The sequence below is a fragment of the Solanum dulcamara genome, chromosome 9 (genome assembly GCF_947179165.1).
Source record: "Solanum dulcamara chromosome 9, daSolDulc1.2, whole genome shotgun sequence".
Classification (NCBI taxonomy): domain Eukaryota; kingdom Viridiplantae; phylum Streptophyta; class Magnoliopsida; order Solanales; family Solanaceae; genus Solanum; species Solanum dulcamara.
Window position 1 is genome coordinate 18,407,169 of NC_077245.1, and position 21,093 is coordinate 18,428,261.

Sequence of the window (21,093 nt, forward strand, 5' to 3'; positions counted from 1 at the left end):
GACTTTTCATTGAGTTGGGGAGAATCATCAGAAATTCTCATTAATTTCCTCAAGTTTGGTAAGAAACCTTAGGTTTTCAATTGGCAGGGGCGGATGCACATTTTGAGTAAAGAGCGACACTGCTTTAGTGGAAAATTTTATTGATGCTATTATTTGATAGATGTATAAAAGAGAAATGACATTGTTCAAATGCATCAAAGAAAAAGAAAGAAGAAACAAATGACATTGTGCAAGCCAACCAGGAGGTCATCAACGCCCTTCTCCAAAGAAATACGAGTTCTTCTAGATGTTTCATGGCCATCTCGTGTCACTGCCTTCATGGTGCCTCAATTACCATCATTTGCCATATTGTTCTTCTTACCTGTCCAATGCTGGTTCAAAGACTCCAAACCAAATGGATCAGCCTCAAATTCCACAGGTCTATCTCTAGGATCAGCCCTCTCAGAAGTTCCAACAAATACCTTGTCAGGCTTAAAGCGGACGTTTTTCTCCAGTTGCTGCTCTCCGTACGTATCAGAATCAACATCTTTCTTCTGTCTGTATGGAGTAGTCTGAGCAGTAAAAAAGCTTTTGTCATAGAGGTTGTAGGTATCCTCATTAGCAAATCCAGAATCCTTCCCTTTCTCCTGGTTGAACAATCTCTGGTCATACATCAAGAACTCTCCTTCTCTTTGAGAATAATCTCTTTCTGAACCTTTGACCGCATTGTAATTGCTTCCGTAGCTTTCTCAGTTGCAACATACAGAGCCACTTCAAGTTTTGCCAGATTATCATTGATCTTAACCTCCTCAAGTCCTCTGCTTCCATCATCAGCAGCAAGACGCTTATCAAGTGGGATTTTGTAACCTTTAGGGTTCTTCCAATTCGATATACAAGGCGGAATCTTCCAATCCTGTTGTTCCTTCACTGTAACAGGACGAGGAGGAGAATGCATAAGGGGCACAGGCGGTGAACCAGATGCCCTAGGTACCTTCTTGTGCTTGAACTTGGGTGGCTCCATAGGGTCCACTGCCTTCTCAACCATCCTAATAATCCTTGAGCCCTGCTGCTGAGAAGGCTTGTACTTGATAAACTTGGGTGTCTCGAGATTGTGTAGGTTTTATAGAGCCGTTTGGATGAGCTTTAAGTTGGTTTCGTTTGCCTAATGTTAGCTTTAAGCCATAAAGTTCTTAAAGCAGTCAAAAATGAAAAGTTAGGATTCCTAACCTTTTTTTTTTCTAAGTGCTTAAAGTCATTTTCTTTGACCATGGAAATTACTTTTATATCCCTTATATTTTAACTAAATTTCCAAACTATCCTTTTTATTCTTTTAACCTTAAAATTCACCTCATTTTCCTCATTTCTTCTGCTGAAGTCCACCAAGAACAGAGACGCCACAGCTATGGCAATTCCGACAGTGACACGAGCTTTGGTATGAAGTTCTATTTAATTTATTTTTGTCTGAAGTTGTTGTCTAAATTTATGAAAATTGATATAGAATTAGCCAAAGTCCATAAACCCATATTCTAGCAAAGTTTTAATTTAAAACAAATCATGGGCAAGCTCATTTGGACAATCATGTGCCAATTTTCTCTAATTTGTGATATCATATAATCTGCATTAAATATTTGAACCTTTTAAAATTTAAACTCCATATATCGTTATAGGAGTTTGAACATTTCGTCTTCAACTTTTATTTTTCAATAATCGGAAATCATATTATTTAAATTTTGAATTATTAATCCCTAAGGGTGAGTGCCGAGGGGAAGGGAAGTAGTTAATAGATCAACAAGAAATTAACTTATTTATAAAAATGTTTAGTTAATAATCGAATGATACCACATTTTCCCCTTAAGTAACATGTATTTATAAAAAATTAACTTAAACATTTTATAGTGGAAGTGATTTTACATTATAAATTTTTGATTTAAATCAACTTTAGAGTTTAAAAATCTTTTAAATCAACTTATTATGGTGTTAACAGCTTTAAGGGTATTTCAGTCATTTTGACAAAAAAATAAGTGCTTAACAACACTTATTTGCCAAACACATCAACAACTTATTTTTAGCATAAGCACTTTTATTCAAACACTCAACTACTTATTTATAAAAATAACTTTCAGCACTTCAAAGTTCTAAAAGCACTTCATATATAAAAATTATTTTTTTTTAAGTCCATCCAAATGGGCTCATAATCTTCTGAAGGACAGCCTTGGTCTCCTGAGTAGTCTCTTCCTATTCATACTTTTATTTTTGGTTGTCTCAAACTCTCGCTTATTCTACAATATGTCAATGTTTGTTTTTGAGCAATATGTAATCTGTCAACTCATGTGTTTGTCACTTTATTTCTAAAGTTATTTTCAATGATCTTTTTAGTGTCAAATTTTAACGGTTAAATCAATAAACGACAAATCAAAATCTTAATGTACTATAACATGTCTACAAATTGATAATTAATAAGTTGAAGAGATGAACTTCAAAATCGAATCAAACCGATCGATATCCAACCTTATTTTTCACCTTACTTTTTATTAAGAGTATACTTAAATTATTTTAAATTTTAATTATTCTTCTTTTCTTGGTTATTTCATAGTTTTCTCTCATCTGGACAAAAAAAAATTTAAAATTATTTTTTGTTTGCATGAAATTTTTTGTTTGCATGTGTTATATAACAATTAGCTAGGGTAGATGCTCATTACTCTAGAAATAAATCTCACTATTCTTCACTATTACGATATTAATTTCCACACCTTCGTAACCTTCCTGGTGATGTTCATCTATGATCTTCATCGTTATTGTCATGTTATTACTACCTTTTTTAGGCCTATATGAGCACTGTAACTATTAAATAAAAAAAAACTCTCATTTCTTGTCTCTCTATTGCTATTGCTTTCATCTTTTAATATAGAGAAAATTTAATAAATGACGTATTTAAGAGTTAATATCATATTAGTCTTAGTAGTCTTTTCTAGTTCAATAAATAGCATTAGATTTCTAATAATACTTATCAAATAATAAATTAATTAAAAAATAAAAAAATGAATTAAAATAAATCTTAATCAATTAGTTAACAATATGCTTTCCTTAAATATAGAGTTTTACAATTGTTAGGATATATCTCCAGATTTTCTCCCAATTAGTTGGTTGTTATCAATCTCCTAATTAACAATACCAGTCTCCTATTTTGGTTTTTCCTTCATCCTTCTTTTTTAGTTGTTAAATTTTTATAAAATTTCATTAGATAGTAGTGTTTATTCAATATTAATTCAACATGGAGGTAGATGAGATTCTATGAAATTTTTTACTGTTTTAAAAATTGATATTATTTTTTGTTTTTTTATTTGAAAATCATTTTTATTTAAAAATAAGTATTTTTATTTCTGAAATCTATTTTGATTTTGGAATATGTATTTTTTGTAATCTATTTTTTAGATGAATAATTTTTTTTGAAAATAAATTTCTGATTGAAAAGACTGCATAATTTACAATTAGCATCTTAACTATCTATAATTATATTAAAAGCATGAAGACCCTTAAAATATTGATTGAACTTTTTGCCTTTAATTAAAAAATTCGGTTTTACACAAAATCGTTGTCACGCCTCGGGAGGGTACCCTAGACGTGGCCGGCACTCGAAAATCATTTCTGGCCTTTAAGCGAACCACTTGGTCCAATCACACTTTCATTCAGTCACATTCTATCAGCGGAAGACTCAATCATAAAAATAGTATTCATAATTTAGGGCCAAAGGCCAAACTTATATCCAATCAACAACTAGCAAGAATAAAACTAGTCAAAACGAATAATTCAACATTTTTCACACTCTAATCTATGAAGCCTCTATTAACAATTCAGGAGGTGCCGATGACAGATCCATGGCTACCAAAAATCAAAATAAAAAAAAACTAATCAAAGCAAAAAAAAGAAGATATTTCATATAACACCCCAGAATTTGTTTCCGCAAAGACTCGAACATTTCTCCACCAGTGTGTAGACTCGAACCGAAGGACTTGTAATTATATATATGAGTTAGGATTAATTCCTATGTATTTGAAGTGTGTTAGATGTGTTTAGGGGTCATACTGGATCTCTAACACCAAACCGAGTCCAAAGAATTCCAATCGATTAAGTTTTCGGATGAGTTAGTATAAGGGTCAACTTCAAACGACCATATCCCCTAGAATATAATGCACTGGGTGGCCCACGACCTACCAAATTAAAGGTCCTTGAGTCTTCTTTCGAACGCCACCAAGATTGTAATTTGTGGAGTTCGGAGTCAAAAGTTATGACCATTTTACTACAGACTAGTACTGCAGTAATTTCAGGCCTGGGCGACCACTGCAGGAAATTTAGACTTGGCGCTCCAGTGGCGCCCGACGCCACTATAGCGCCAGAAAACAGCCTCAGTAGTTTGTTCCTTGACGCGATGCGCCACTATTAGATGTGCAGGGTTTTAAGCCTATTTTGGCTAGGCACTGCAGTGGCGCGACGCGCCACTATAGCGCCAGCAAGATTTTTCGCCCAGTTTTTCAGATTTTAAAGAGGGGCAACTTGGACATTTTCCCTAAACATATATACACTAACATAAGACGTTTTAGGCTCATATTTTTCAGCCTCCTCACCTCTAAAGAAACCCTAACCTTCACCCTCTTCTCTCAAATCATCTCTAATAAGATTTGCCCTAAAAAATTCAAGGATTCAAGCTTCCCATTGAAGACTCAAAAATAAGGTTTCTTCAAAATCTACTGTAAGGTATGTAAGACTAACCTAAAATATGAATTGAATTCTTCCATATGCCCATAGATGTGATGGATGGAAGTTGTGAAATATTTGAACCTTCTATGAATGTTTCTTGATTTTTTTTTGTAAATAAATCCATATATTAATAATGTTCTTGAGTTGAGTTTGTTGAGATTATGAATTCATGTATTCATTCACATGAAATCAAGATGAGATTTTCTTTTTGGTCATAATTTGTCTTGAGGTTGAGATTGATGGTTTTTATGTATAATAAAAACAATATTATTTTTCATAGTGAAATGAAGTATTCTTTTACATGAGTTTGATAAAAATTGATTTTTAGTTATATGAGAATTTTTGAATAGTTATGAATGTGAAGGGCATAAAAAGAAACGAAACCTTGGTAGAGTTAGAATGTCCTTTTGTCTCTATAAATTGAACATAGAATTAAATAAGAATTTTGGAGTAGATGTTTGATGATGATGTGATGATGATGTTTGGTGATGATGTGAATGATGATGTTTGATGATGATGTGAATGATTATATTTGATGATGATGTGAATGAAGAGGTTATGTTGATGAGGATGTTGTGTGATGAAGTGGATTGGAGTCTAATGTGATTATGTGATATGTGATTTGCATAATTTGATTTGATTGGAGTCTTATGAATATTTTGAAAATAAATCATCTTTTGAGAAGGAGTTTTAAATAAATGATTTGTGAACATTTTTGCATAAACTATTTATACACTATTTTGAGTTTAAAGAGTGATTATTTTCATTCTTGATTTAGAAAGAGTTTAAGCATAAATGGAGTTTGAAAAAGTCTCTTAAATTCTCATTTTTGAACATGAGTATTTTGAGTATAAATGAGTTGAGCATTTTTATTTTAAAAATGTCAATTTTTGAGATTGAGTTGAGATTATATAAATTTTAAAGAGAAAAATTTGATTATTTGAGATGAGTCGATTTGAAAGAAGGTCCAATGAGGCCAGATTTGATTTGAGTTTTGAAAAGAGTCCAATGAGACTAAATGAGTTGATTTGAAAAAGTCCAATGAGACTAAATGAGTTGATTTGAAAGATTCCAATGAGACTAAATGAGTATTTTGAGTATTTTACTCACTTGATAGATATGAGCATATTAAGTTTTGAGAGGAGTATCGAGCACCGAATTTGGGTAAGAGTATAGTCCATATTCGAACCAATAAACTACGTCGCCAAACGTAGGAGGGGATTGAACTGTTAAAGTCGGATGCTTCCCATGGGATCGAACCGTTAAAGTCGGATGTTTCCCATTTTATTGTCCTAACATGATAGGACTTGATTGGTTACGGATCCATGATTGTTTATTCGTTCTTACCCTGACAAGGTTTGAACAGACGTGGAAATAACGTCGTCTTGTTGTACTATCACTCGCTCATATGGTGATAGTTGTCGGTTAGAGAAACTCCCAATTGAATGGATTGTGCTTGATATGATTGGTTTGATTGTGATTGTAGATGATTGAGTTGAATTGTGAACCATTGCATAACTTAATTTGCATATCTATTGAATTGAGTCCTTTGAATTTATGGTGGAGTTGATTGCATATGCTTGGATTGGATTAAATCGGAATATACATGGTTGGATTGGATTGGATGATATGTGATTGGATTGTGTATGATTGGATCGGATTAGGTGATATGTGATGGATTAGATTAAATGATATGTGATCGAATAGTGTACGATTGGATCGGATTGGATCGGATTGTATATGATTTGATTAAACTGTATTGTACATGATTGGATTGGATTGTATGGTATATGATTGATCTTTGTCTAAAAATTGTATTCTTACTTTAGACTTATGACACTTTAATTGAGTCTATCTTATCTTTCTGAGTTGAGATATTTGAACCAAAGTTACTCTTCCTTGAGGTATGTTTCATTCTGCCATATTACATACTCGTACATTCCATGTACTGACGTCCATTTGGACCTGCATCATTTCATGATGTAGAGACAGGTTTAAGAGATCGTCAATAGGAGCACCATTAAGGATCTATACACACTCAGCGTATTGGTGAGTCCTCCCCTACATTCGGAGGACACTGATTATGTTATTCTTGTGTTGAGTTAGCCCTTTTCATTTTGATTTGAGGTAGCCATGAACATGTCATTGGCACCAATTAGATAGTAGTGATAGAGGCTTCATAGACTAGACAGTGATGGGTCGATTGAGTATTTTCTTTCCTTGAATTATTCTTTTCAAACTAATTTAAATGACAAAGATTGGAGTTGATTTGTTGGCCCCTGGCCTTTCTTTCTTGAGTTAGAATCGTTGATTTGGATTGCCCACTAAATTATTTCTTTATTTTAAACTTTCCGCTGGTTAATTGATATGAACGGATGTGTGATTGGACCAAGTGGTTCATTTGGGGACCAATAATGGTCTTCGAGTGCCGGTCACGTCTAGGGTACCCTCTTGGGGTATGACAAACATGGTATCAGAGTACAGAGTTCAAGAGTCCTACGGAGTCTATGAAGCCGTGTCTAGTAGAGTCTTGCTTATGGGTGTGTTGTGCACCACACTTATAATCAGGAGGCTATAGGACATCTTTCAATCATACTATCCGATCAATCCCAATCACATCTTTCAAGAGTAGTTTAGATATGCATTTATGACAATATGTAATCCTATCCAATCATTTCTCTATTCATTTAGCAAATCTTTTCGGGATTTATCAAGATTCCAAGACTCTAAATCAACAATTTAAGATAATTAACATATTTAAGATAATCGACATATTTAAGAAAATCAACAAAATATATTTAACAACTCCTATCAATCAACTCATACCAACATGAAGTATTTATCAATTTCTTGGTTCAACAACATCAACATAACAAAAATTAAGTTAATAGATGAAAAAGGCTCATTTGGATATAAGCGCATCAAGAAACTCCATTCTTATGAACATTTAATCTCAAAGAAGATGCAGGGCACATGGGTGGACTCAACCCATGCTTTGAGTAGCCTTACATACCTTGGTGAAGACTTTGAAGAAACCTTGATGTTAGGTCTTCAATGGAAGGCTTGAACCCTTGGATTGTTTTGGGCAATTCTTGTTAGAGATGGATTGAGAGAGAAGAGAATGGAGATTAGGGCTTTTTTTAGAGAGGCACAAGACTGAAAAAAATGGTCCAAATCGTCCCAAGCTAGTGTATATATAATTAGGGAAAATATCCAATTTGCCCTTTCTCAAAAATCTGGAAAAATGGACTAAAAGCCCTTCTAGCGCTATAGTGGCGCGTCGTGCCACTGCAGTGCCAAGCCAAAATGGGCTTAAAACCCTACACATCTAAAAGTGGCGTGTCACGCCAAGGACCAAACTACTGAGGCTATTTTCTAGCGCTATAGTGGCGCGTCGCGCCCTTGCAGCGCCAAGCCTATTTTTTTTCTGAAATCTGGAAAATGGGCTTAAAAATCCTGCAGGCCTAATAGTGGCGCGTTGTGCCAAGGACCAAACTACTGAGGCTTGTTCCTGGCGCTATAGTGGCGCAATGCACCACTGCGTCGCCAAGCCCAGGTTTTCCGCAGTTATAGTCTAGGCCTGAAATTCCTGCAGTACTAGTCCGTCGTAGGATAGTCATAACTTTTGACTTCGAACTCTAAAAATTGCAATCTTGGCAGTGTTGGAAACAAGACTCAAAGACCTTTAATTTGATAGGTCCTGGGCCACCCAGTTCGTTATATTCGAAAAGATAAGATTGTTGGAAGTTGACCCTTATACGAACTCATTCGAAAACTTAGCCAAGACGAGTTCTTTGGATTTGGCTTGGTTTTAGGGATCCCTTATGACCCTAAATCACATATAACACCCTTTAATTACTTAGGAATTGATCCTAACTCATGCATGCACTTTACAATCATCGAGTACGATCCTACACATACACGAAGAATGGTCCGAATCTTGGTGAAAATTTTTGGGGTGTTACATTATCTCCCCCTTGGGATCATTCGTACTCGAATGATGAGTAAACCAAGGACGGACTCGAGGTACAAATCTCAATCAGAATTCAGTCATTCAACCAATCAAATTCTCAAAATAATTTACTATCTGAACTCAAAAATGCACATACGAATTCAAATCAAGAAAATGGACATTACCTTCAACATTCTCATCGATAGGAATGAATAGATGCGGATATTTAGCTTTCATATCTTCCTACGATTCCCATGTGGCTTCCTCAACAAATTGATTTCTCCACAAGACTTTGACCGAGGCAATCTTCTCGTTCCTCAATTTGCGAACCTGACGATCAAGAATTTGGACCAGAACCTTTTCATATGATAAGTTATCCTTAACTCCAATACTATCAATAGGGACTACCAATGAGGGATCGCCCAAGCACTTCTTCAATATCAAAACGTGAAATACCGGATGAATAGCGGCTAGTTCCGAGGGTAACTCCAACTCATAAGCGACACTCTCAATCCTCCTCACAATCTGGTAAGGAACAATGTATCGAGGACTAAGCTTTTCCTTCCTTCCAAACCTCATGACGCCCTTCATGGGTGAAACTTTCAAGTACACCCAATCATCCACCTGAAACTCTAAGTCTCTCCTCCTCACATTAGTATAAGATTTTTGACGGCTTTGGGCCGTATTTAGCCTATCTTGAATAACTCTCACCTTCTCCATAGCTTAGTGAATAAAATCAGGCCCAATCAACTCAACTTCACCAACCTTAAACCACCCAATTGGTGATCTACACCTCCTCCCATACAAAGCTTCATAGGGAGCCATTTGAATACTTGCATGATAACTGTTATTGTATGCAAACTGTATGAGAGGTAAGTGATCATCCCAATTTCCTTTGAAGTCAAGTACACATGCCCTAAACATATCCTCCAATGTCTGGATGGTGCGCTCCGCTTGGCCATCTGTCTGGGATGAAAGGCTGTACTAAGATTTACCTTTAAACCTAGTCCTTTCTGAAAGGATCTCCAAAATTGGGAAGTGAATTGAGCTTCTCTGTCTGAGATGATAGAAAAGGGAACCCCATGCAATCTGACGATCTCCTGAATATATAATTTTGCATAATCTTCTGCGGTGTCAGTAGTCTTAACTGCCAAGAAGTGAGCTGATTTCGTCATCCTATCCACAATCACCCAAATCGAATCATGTTATTTTCAGGACCTCGGCAATCCTATAATAAATTCCATATTGATCATCTCTCACTTTCATTCCAAAATTTCTATATTTTGCGTTAACCCATATGGCCTTTGATGCTCAACTTTAACCTATTGACAATTCGAGCACTTGGAAACAAATTCCGCGATATCTCTCTTCATTCTACTCTACCAATAAACTTTTCTCAAGTCATGATACATCTTTGTAGAGCCAGGATGAATAAAGTATCTGGAACTATGCGCTTCGGCCATAATCCTTTCTCGGACATCATCAACATCTGGGACACACAATCTATTTTGGTACCTCAACACACCATCTCCCCCTTTGGTAAAAACCATCACTTTTTGTTTGTGAACAACTTTCTTCAACTGGAGAAAGATGAGATCTTGGTCTTGCTTCTCTTTTACCTCTGCCACGAGTGAGGATGCAGACCCATCCTAAACATTAACTCCACCTTCATTATTCTCTTCAAGCCGTTCTCCCAATCGAGCTAGTCTATGCACCTCTTTAGCCAACTCTTTCCTTCCCTCCTCTATATGGGCAGTGCTACCCATAGACAACCTGCTAAGAGCATCAGCAAAAACATTAGCTTTACCTAGATGGTAGAGAATGCTCATATCATAATCCTTGAGTAGCTCGAGCCATCTCCTTTGCCTCAGATTGAGTTCTTTCTGGCTGAAGATGTATTGCAAACTCTTATGATCGATGAACACATCAACATGCACTCTATACAAGTAGTGGTGCCAAATTTTAAGAGCAAATACCATCGCTACCAGCTCAAGGTCATAAGTTGGGTAATTTCTCTCATGAACTTTAAGTTGTCTTGAAGCATAGGCTATCAATTTTCCCCTCTGCATCAACATACATCCCAAACCAACTCTAGACACATCACAATAGATCACAAAATCCTCTATTCTATCGAGAAAAGTTAGAACAAGAGCAGTGGTCAGTTTGGTCTTCAATTTCTGGAAACTCTCCTCGCAAGCATCGGACCATTAGAGCTTATCCTTCTTTTGGGTCATCTTGGTCAATGGTGATGATATGGATGAGAATCCCTCTACAAAGCTTCGATAATAGCCAGCCAAACCCAAGAAGCTTCTTATATCTGTTGGGGATGTGGGTATGGGCCAATTTTTCACTACCTCAATCTTCTGGGCATCAACCTGAATACCATCTCTAGATATAATGTGGCCGAGAAAAGCCACTGATGCAAGCCAAAATTCACATTTGGAGAACTTTGCATACAATACTTGGTCCTTCAAAGTTTGCAAGACGACTTTGAGATGATAGGCGTGCTCCTCCTTATTCTTGGAGTAAACCAAAATATCATCAATGAATACAATCACAAACATATCAAGATATGGCTTAAATACTCAATTCATGAGATCCATAAAAGCTATAGGGGCATTGGGCAACTCAAAGGACATGACCAAAAACTCAAAATGGCCATAACGGGTCTGAAAAGCTGTCTTTGGGATGTCACACTCTCTCACCTTCAACTGATGGTAACCTGATCTTAGGTCTATCTTTGAGAAATAAGGCGGAGTAGTAGACACTTGAGGTGCCTCAGCATACCTTGCATGTCGGCCCCTGTCCTCGATGGGCGCATTTCTGACTGTGGAATCTCTGTGTTATCAGTATTTGTCTGGTTGGTAGTATGTTTAGGAGGCATTGTCTGCAACGTATAAATGCACGAATTAGAAAAAAAGTCTTATAGAGTTTAACTCTATCACACGAGTTCAGAGTATGAAAGAAGTGAAATAATTCTTAATGTTTTATAGCCTCCTGATTAAAAGTGTGGTGCAAAACACACCCATAAGCAAGACTCTACTAGAAATGGGTTCATAGACTCCCTAGGACTCTTGAACTCTATGCTCTGATATCATGTTTATCACGCCCCGAGAGGGTACCCTAGATGTGGCCGGCACTCAAAAACCATTTATGGCCTTCAAGCGAACCACTTAGTCCAATCACACTTTCATTCAGTCACATTCTATGAGTGGAAGACTCAATCATAAGAATACTATTTATAATTTAGGGCCAAAGGCCAAACTTATATCCAATCAACAACTAGCAAGAATAAAATTAGTCAAAATGAACAATTCAACATTTTCCACACTCTAGTGTATGAAGCCTCTATCAATAATCCAGGAGGTGCCGATGACAGGTCCATGGCTACCAAAAATCAAAATAAAAGAAAACTAATCAAAGCAAAAAAAAGAAGATATTTCAGCATCCTCCGAAAATAGGGAGGACTCACCAACTAGCTGGAAGTGAATAGATCTTCAACGGTGCGCCGATTGATGATCTTTAGTACCTATCTCTGCATCATAAAATGATGCAGGCCAAATAGCGTCAGTACGTGGAATGTACGAGTATGTAAAATGGTCGAATGAAACAAACATCAAGGGAGAATCAAATCAACTCGGAATCTCTAGTCAAAAGAAGGAACAACTCAATCAAGTATCCTAAGTCTAAACAAAAATATGGTTTAGACAAGACCAATCACATACAAATTCAACCCAATCCGACTCAGAGTACTATCAATACCTATATGGGAGTTTCTCTTATTCAATAACCATCACTTATGAGCCAGTGATAGTACAACAAGACGACATTGTTGCCACGTCCGTTCATACTTTTCCAGGGTATGAATGAATCAACCAATCATGAATCCATTACCAACCAAGTCCTATCATGTCAGGACAATAATTTGGGAAAGATCCGACTTTAACTGTCCAATCTCCTCCTACATTTGGTGACGTAGTTATTGGATTCGAGTTATTACTTACTCTTACCCAATTCGGTGCTCTATACTCCTCTCAATACTTAATGCTCATAAAACTCCATCCAATCAACTCAATCTAATTATATCGATAAGTCTCATTTGGAACCTTGTCAGTTCATCAATTCTATCACAATCAAACCTCTTCTAATCATACTATCCGATCAATCCCAATCACATCTTTCAAGAGTAGTTTAGATATGCATTTATGACAACATGTAATCCTATCCAATCGTTTCTCCATTCATTTAGCAAATCTTTTCGAGATTTATCAAGACTCCAAGACTCTAAATCAACAATTTAAGATAATTAACATATTTAAGATAATCGACATATTTAAGAAAATCAACAAAATATGTTTAACAACTCATATCAATCAACTCATACCAACATGAAGTATTTATGAATTTCTTGACTCAACAACATCAACATAACAAAAATTAAGTTAATAGATGAAAAAGGCTCATTTGGATATAAGCCCATCAAGAAACTCCATTCTTATGAACATTTAATCTCAAGGAAGATGCAGAGCACATGGGTGGACTCAACCCATGCTTTGAGTAGCCTTACTTACCTTGGTGAAGACTTTGAAGAAACCTTGATGTTAGGTCTTCAATGGAAGGCTTGAACCCTTGGAATTTTTTTGGGCAATTCTTTTGGAGATGGATTGAGAGAGAAGAGAATGAAGATTAGGTTTTTTTAGAGAGGCACAAGACTGAAAAAATGGTCCAAATCATCCTAAGTTAGTGTATATATAATTAGGGAAAATGTCCAATTTGCCCTTCCTCAAAAATCTGGAAAAATGGGCTAAAAACCCTTCTGGCGCTATAGTGGTGCGTCGCGCCACTGCAGGGCCAAGCCAAAATGGGCTTAAAACCCTGCACACCTAACAGTGGCGCATCGCGCCAAGGACCAAACTACTGAGGCTATTTTCTGGCGCTATAGTGGCACGTCGCGCCCTTGCAGCGCCAAGCCTAAATTTTTCTGAAATCTGGAAAATGGGCTTAAAAACCCTGCAGGCCTAATAGTGGTGCATCGCGCCAAGGAACAAACTAATGAGGCTTGTTCCAGGTGCTATAGTGGCGCATCGCGCCACTGCGGCGCCAAGGTCATGTTTTCCGCAGTTATAGTCCAGGCCTGAAATTCTTGCAATACTAGTACGTCGTAGGATAGTCATAACTTTTGACTTCGAACTCCAAAAATTGCATTCTTGGCGGCGTTGGAAAGAAAACTCAAAGACCTTTAATTTGATAGGTACTGGGCCACCCATTTCATTATATTAAAAAATATAAGAGCATTGGAAGTTGACCCTTATACGAACTCATTCGGAAACTTAGCCAAGACGAGTTCTTTGGATTTGGCTTGGTTTTAGGGATCCCTTATGACCCTAAATCACATCTAATACCCTTCAATTACTTAGGAATTGATCCTAACTCATGAATGCACTTTAAAATCGTCGAGTACGATCCTATACGTACACAAAGAATGGTCTGAATCTTAGTAAAAAATTTTGGGGTGTTACAATCATCTTTTCACCATTTTACTTCAATTATTATATTATTATTTTAATGATGTTAAATATTGACTATAATAAACATAATAAAAATTAAATAAAGATACGCAGGTGTAATGACATGTACCCGTTGATATGGATAGGCCAAGGGAAAAGGAATTTAGGCCAAAAAACTTTGGGTAGTAACTTTGGAAATTTGAGCCTAGGCCAGGCTTGGATGTATTCTTATTCAGGAGAGATATAGGGTGACCTGGTGATAGGTGGGGGATCAAATCAATGATTTGATTAAATTTATGGATAGCATGGACGATACGGAGCTGTTACGGCTTCACGAAATCGCATTTGGATGAGTAAAACTCCTGGAATTGGATTCGGCGTGAATGGTATAATTTAAGATGCCATGAAATGGAGGTGTGTTATGAAATGGGAGTTTGGAGCTCAAGTTTTGAGCTCTTTGTTTCCGTGTAACCCGCCAGATTGAAATTATTCTCGATAGAGCGGGATGGTCCTGTTGTGGCGGGACAATCGCGACTTAAGTTGGGGAAAACCCTAGAAATGTTATTCTTCTTCAAAAACTATTCTTAAGACATTAGGAGGCGACCTAGGGAGGTTTTAATCACTTTTCCATGGATTATCATGCCAAAAGTAAGATGTCTACTCCCTAAACTCATAATTCGATTCCTAAAACACATAAGCTAGGATGGGTGATCATTATGGGAGGATTTTGACCTGTGGGTAATGGTGGAAATTAGCTATAGGTGGGGTTTAAGATCATGGGTTGGTCTAAGAAGGGAATCATACAATAATTCGACTAAGAACAAGCGAAACAAACCCGGAAAGGAAAAACTCTTGCATCTTAGAGTGGTGAAACTCGAATTCGAGGTTGGTGATAGTTTTGTTTCCCGTATGTGTTTCATATACTTGATAAATTACTTCATTGTAGGTATATGTATATATGATTAGGGAAGCATACTACGAAATATATGAAATGAATATCACTATTGGTCTGTTTTGTGATGAACCTGTTCTTGGTGATATAATGTTGACTATTGTTGGTAATTGGTGATTGCTTGTACGTTTGGATCAGATGTCACATTACAACACATAATTGAATCGAATATCATGTTTCGACACACATTTGAATTGGGTTTCATGTTTCTACACAAAACTTGGATCGGGTGTCACCTTCCAACACAAATTAAGTATTTGCAAATCCTATGAGAGGACCCTTATGTGAAAATGCATGATATTGGAATTGATGAACTATGATCTTGTTGAGTACTAATTGAGATGAAAATGATTAAGTTATTATATATATGTGTGTGCTTACTATGTTGGGTTTACTTGTCCATGACTTGCTTACTGGCTAGCCGCGTGATCCTATCAGTACACTATTGATTTTGTGTACTGATACTATATTTGCTATGTCTTTGTTGAGTACAGGGCATATTCAGCCATCTACAGAGAGGCCTCGTTTAGAGGAGAGAAAGTTGTTCGAGTTCAAGGGTGAACGAATTCTTTCAGGCTGCCGTGGACTCTCTAATTATTTCTAGTCCTTCTTCTGAGACTTAAACTTCAGACATTATGGTTATGTTTCTTTTGGGGTTGTGTCCATTTTTTATTTCTAGACTTGTTAGTCCTTTAGAGTTTTGGTACGATTGACTTTCAGTTCATAGGATGATTTTGTGCATGTTTGGGTTGATAATTAGACATTTCTGAGTTTATGTGAACTCAGCCTATGTTTTGTTGATTAAACCTGCTCCCGCATTTTTTAAAACTTATTATATCCTGTCAGTGTTGTTACTTTGGGTTGTATAATTGGTTCTTCCATCGGAGTATTAGTGTGAGTGCTAGTCACGACGGGTCGGGATTGTGACAGTAGGTTAATAGTCAAAGAATAAATTGTCATCGAGATTTAACTTAGAAATCATAATATTTAACAATTCTACATCAATTAGAATTTTACCTTATATAAAGAAGAGTTTCTACAATTAAGTACGCTTTTTCTATCTCTAGATTTTCTTCTTATTTTAAATTGTCTTCTTGAATTCATTATCATCATCATTTATGCCTTTTTTTTGCTTGATAACTTTAAAGATTATATGAATTATATATAATTAATAATTGACAATGACTTCTTTCGTTTTGATAATCACTTGTGTTTTCTCTTTCAGTTGAAAATTTATAATTGGATGAAATAAATTTGTTGCTGCCAAATGAAGTAGCTAGACAAATAATGGTTTGCCTAGTTTTTTCTTTGTTTAGATAAAAATTGCTATGTCGAAAAATAGATGAGATTTAAAATTGATTTAAACTTTTTACTAAAAATCAACTTTAAAAAAGAGTCGTCACTTAAGTTTTTAAAGGAAATTAAGAAAACTTTAATTTAAAAGACCTAAACAGAAACAAGTCTTAAAAATTTAGATAAAAGAGTGCAAGGTTCAAATTACTATTTTAAGAAGGTTTTAACGCTTAAAATAACCGCTAATATGCGGTTATCCAACGATGTAAATCATTTGTCTATTTAACAAAATTTAAAGAAAAGATACTTTAAACTCATTTGAAAGAATATCAACTTAAATTGTTTCAAAATAATTTGAAAGAAGATTCTATTTGTCAAAATATTAAAATATGAGAAAACACTTGAAACAAAATTATTTTTTTAATAGTAAATTAAAATAAAATGATTTCTCCTTAGGGGGAACTTAATAAATTAAACCACAAGTAAATTAAATTATTACAACCCAATTAAATAAAATAAATAAAACAATGAAAATATGAAAAAATTTGACCCAACACTTAATTTTTGCACGCCTGGACTAAGGAGTTGGATCACCTGCATTTAGGACTTTTGGCCTATTTCTCCATATCACAATTGTGTGTACACTGTATATCAGTGTATACAACACAAATTCCCTATATATCTGGCCATATATTAGGCGTATACGATCTTCGGCATCTGTATACCAGCTTCCCATACAATTGTTCATCAACTTCCTTTATAGATAAGTTCGACTCGATAAAAGATTTGGAATTTTGAACCTCCATGGCTCGAGTTGATAATGTAAAGGGGAAAATAAATCCACAAAGAACTCGGAACAAATCCCACATGATACAAGAAGGAGAAAACAAATGGATTAGTAACACGCCCCAATGACAACAAAACCCAGAGAGCAAAAGAATGGAGAAAAAAAATATACAACAACAACAACCCAGTAAAATCCACAACGTGGGGTCTGGGGAGGGTAAAGTATACGCAAACCTTACTCCTATAATAATAATAATAATAATAATAATAATAATAATAATAATAATAATAATAATAATAGAAGTTTCCATATAAACACTGATATGAAAGCAAATGTAAGAGAGATAATAATACTTACAAGGGCACTAAATATTTATACCAATCAAATTATTGCTAACACTTATGCACCAAAGCATTTAAAGGCCGAAGCATATATTTTTAAAACACCATACTAAACTTGAAACTAGAAACCATGAATAGATAGACTTAACATTGCAAGTGGGGCTATTGTACCCCAAAATCAATATGCTGGTCATGTCTTAGCCCATTGTAACAATATGGGATGCCAAAGAATTCATATGTTCAAGTCTATGACTAGGCACATATTGAAAACACAGAAATTGACGAGCTAAATAAGGTAGACTAATTGATTTTCATAACTTAATAGTAAAACAAATGAAGACCGAGACAATCGAGTAATAAACCTAATCCATAGTCAGATTCATATTCGTATTAAAATAGTACTCAATATTCAAGGATGCACATAAGCACTACATGATATACATTATCCTTTGAAGATTAAAATCAATAAATTCATGCTTCAAATGAACTTAAGGATAGAACCTTAACAAAAACTTAAAAAAACTCATAATATTTAGCCGATTGACTTTGGTGTAAAGAACAACAAAGAGACGTAAAGTTACATTCTAAAGCTAAAAATTAACAGGCTTATTAACTTGTTTCAAGCTTTAGAAGACTTCACACCAATCTCGACTATATTAGACATTAAGAATAACAAAGTTAACATTTAAAGTTCTTCATATTGACACATAAGTGTAATTAGTTAGTAGTTATGCACATAATGTAAATATGTAGTTAGTTGTTGGTCTGTTAAGTAATTCTGTTAAGGAGTTGTTAGTTTGTTAAGGGTTGTTAGATGTGGTTATTAGTGGAGGTTGACAAATAAGTTAACCACATTATATATATACATCAGTGTAAGAAAAGAAAAGTAGAGCTTCACTTTACTCTTTTCTCTCTCAGACAAAATTCAAAATCCCCAAATTTCTCTCAACTCTCTTAGGTCGCCTTCTCTAAATTACTCCTCTTCTTCAGCTTCTATTCGACATGGTATCAGATCGAGTCGCCGATTGAGGAGCTGGAGTTCGTTGGAGAAGGGATTGAGGAGCTGGAGTTCATCAGAGAAGCTTACTATCACCATTGAAGCTCGAAACTAAAAATCATGGGTAAGCTCGCACAATCGTAAGCATCAATTAAAAAATAGTCATAGAGCATGGTCATCCTTTGTATGTGCACCCATCGGACACATCGGGATGTGTTTTAGCACCAGTGAAACTCACCGGATCTAAAAATTATGGGGTATGGAGTCGAGCTATGAGGATCTCTCTTCTAGCCAAGAAGAAGCTAGGATTCATGACTGGTATATGCACAAAGGAATCATTCGACGAATTGCTTCATGAACAGTGAGAGAAGGTGAATGCGATTGTACTATCATGGATCATAAACACAGTATCAGAGAGCCTGTTAAGTGGCATCATGTATGCATCAAATGCATATTTAGTCTAGGAGGATCTGAAGGAAATCTTTGACAAGGTAAATTGAGTACTAGTTTTTCAAGTGCACACAACTGTTGCAAATCTCAAACAGGGAACAAACCCAGTGTCGGTGTATTTCTCCAAGCTGAAGGAGTTGTGGAGTGAATCCGATTTGATAGATCCTTCTCTGAACTATGGTTCTCCAAAGTCCAGGGACTATATTGAGTATCTACAAGAGCAAAGGCTAATGCAGTTTCTGAGAGGTTTGAACGAATCTTACGATCAAGCTAAGCGGCAAATTTTGATGAAGTCCAATGCACCATCTGTAAATCAAGCCTATGCTCTAATAGTGCAAGATAAAAGTCAACAGTTAAGTGTTGAAAAATCCAATCCTATAGCAATGCAAGTCAAAAGAAATGACAACTATAAGGGAGGTAGTCCAATGTATTGTGAGCACTGTCACATGCGAAATCATACAAAGAAGGAGTGTTACAAACTTGTTGGATATCCTTCGAAAAGGGATAGCAAAGCCAACAGAAAGGTGAAAGGTGCTTATGATGGCTACAGAAAAGATAACAACTATCGAGAAAGATGGAGGAAAGATAGATACAGATAAAGGTATAAGAGGGATAACAATGAAGGATGGAAAAAAGAAACACATATTGCAGTGGCTAATAATGCAGATTGCTTTCAAGGGAAACATGCAGGTAAGAATGATAATGGAGGACAATATACTGATGACAACAGAAGAAGTGATGGCAAGAGTAATCATCATGATTCAGAATATCAGTACAAGCATCATGACAATGACTCTGAAGAATATCAAGCCCATATGACAGGTATGGTGACTTGTCTGATGTCCCAGCTAGAAAGGTGTGAATGGATAGTAGATTCCGGTGCTTCTCACCATGCCACTACAAATGACAAAATACTCTAGAATATTCATAGCCTGCAAACCAATAAAGGAGTAAGGATGCACTTGCCAAATAAAAGTACAGTGCCAATTACACATACAGGAAGTGCAGAATTATTTGGATAGGAGAGAATCACAAATGTGTTATTTGTGCCTGATTTTAAATATAAATTATTGTCAGTGTCACAATTAACCAAGGAGTTGTGTTGCTCAGTCATTATTTTTCCTGATCACTGTATCTTTCAAGATCTCTACAATGGCAGGGTGAAGGGGATTGGTAGGTTGTAAGAAGGACTATACATTTTCCAAGGGGCAGTTAAAGACTCTGATGAACAAGGAAGAGGAGATGTGAGGCAAGTTTACCTAGTAGATGCTGATAGAAGGTGCAGCTTATGGCATAAAAGACTAGGCCACCCTTCTATATCCACTATGAAGACTATGGTAGAATTCCAAAATAAGATTGACAGGAATGTGTATAATAATTGTAGAATATGTCCATTAGCAAAACAGACCAGATTACAATTCCCTTTAAGCATCTCTAGAATAAATCAGCCTTTTGAATTGATTCACTTAAATTTGTGGGGTCCTTATAAAACTCCTACTTTTGATAAGAAGAGTTATTTTCTCACTATTGTTGATGATCATACCAGATATACTTAGATTCATTTGTTACAACTGAAGACTGAAGTGATTATAGTTTTGAAACAATTTCTTGCCCTTGTGAATACTCAGTTTAACTGCAAGGTCAAGACCATTAGTTCTGACAATGGTACTGAATTTTTTAACTCTCAAACCTGTGAGCTTTTACAGAACTTGGGGATACTTCACCAAAGCAGCTGTCCTAATACACCTCAACAAAATGGGGTAATGGAGAGAAAACACAGGCATATTTTGAAGATGGCAAAAGCTATTAAATTTCAGGCTTCCTTTCCAACAAAGTACTAGGGTATCTGTGTTAAAACTGCAGTATACCTTATGAATAGGTTGCCATCAAGTGCCCTAAAGGGGTATACTCCTTATGAGTTGCTATATCACAGTAAGACATCCCTTGATTATCTAAGGGTACCTGACTGCCTATGCTTTGTTACTGCACTGCCTAAATCAGACAAATTTGCCTATAGAGACAAAGAAGTTGCATTCATGGGGTTTTCAGAAACCCAAAAAGGCTACATTGTACTTGATTT

The 21,093-nt window shown here is 35.8% G+C and overlaps 1 pseudogene; it reads right to left on the minus strand.

The window, feature by feature from the left end:
* Nucleotides 1–31: 31 nt before the first annotated feature.
* On the minus strand, nt 32–17,244 carry LOC129903584 (SNW/SKI-interacting protein A-like; annotated as a pseudogene).
* Nucleotides 17,245–21,093: the final 3,849 nt, after the last annotated feature.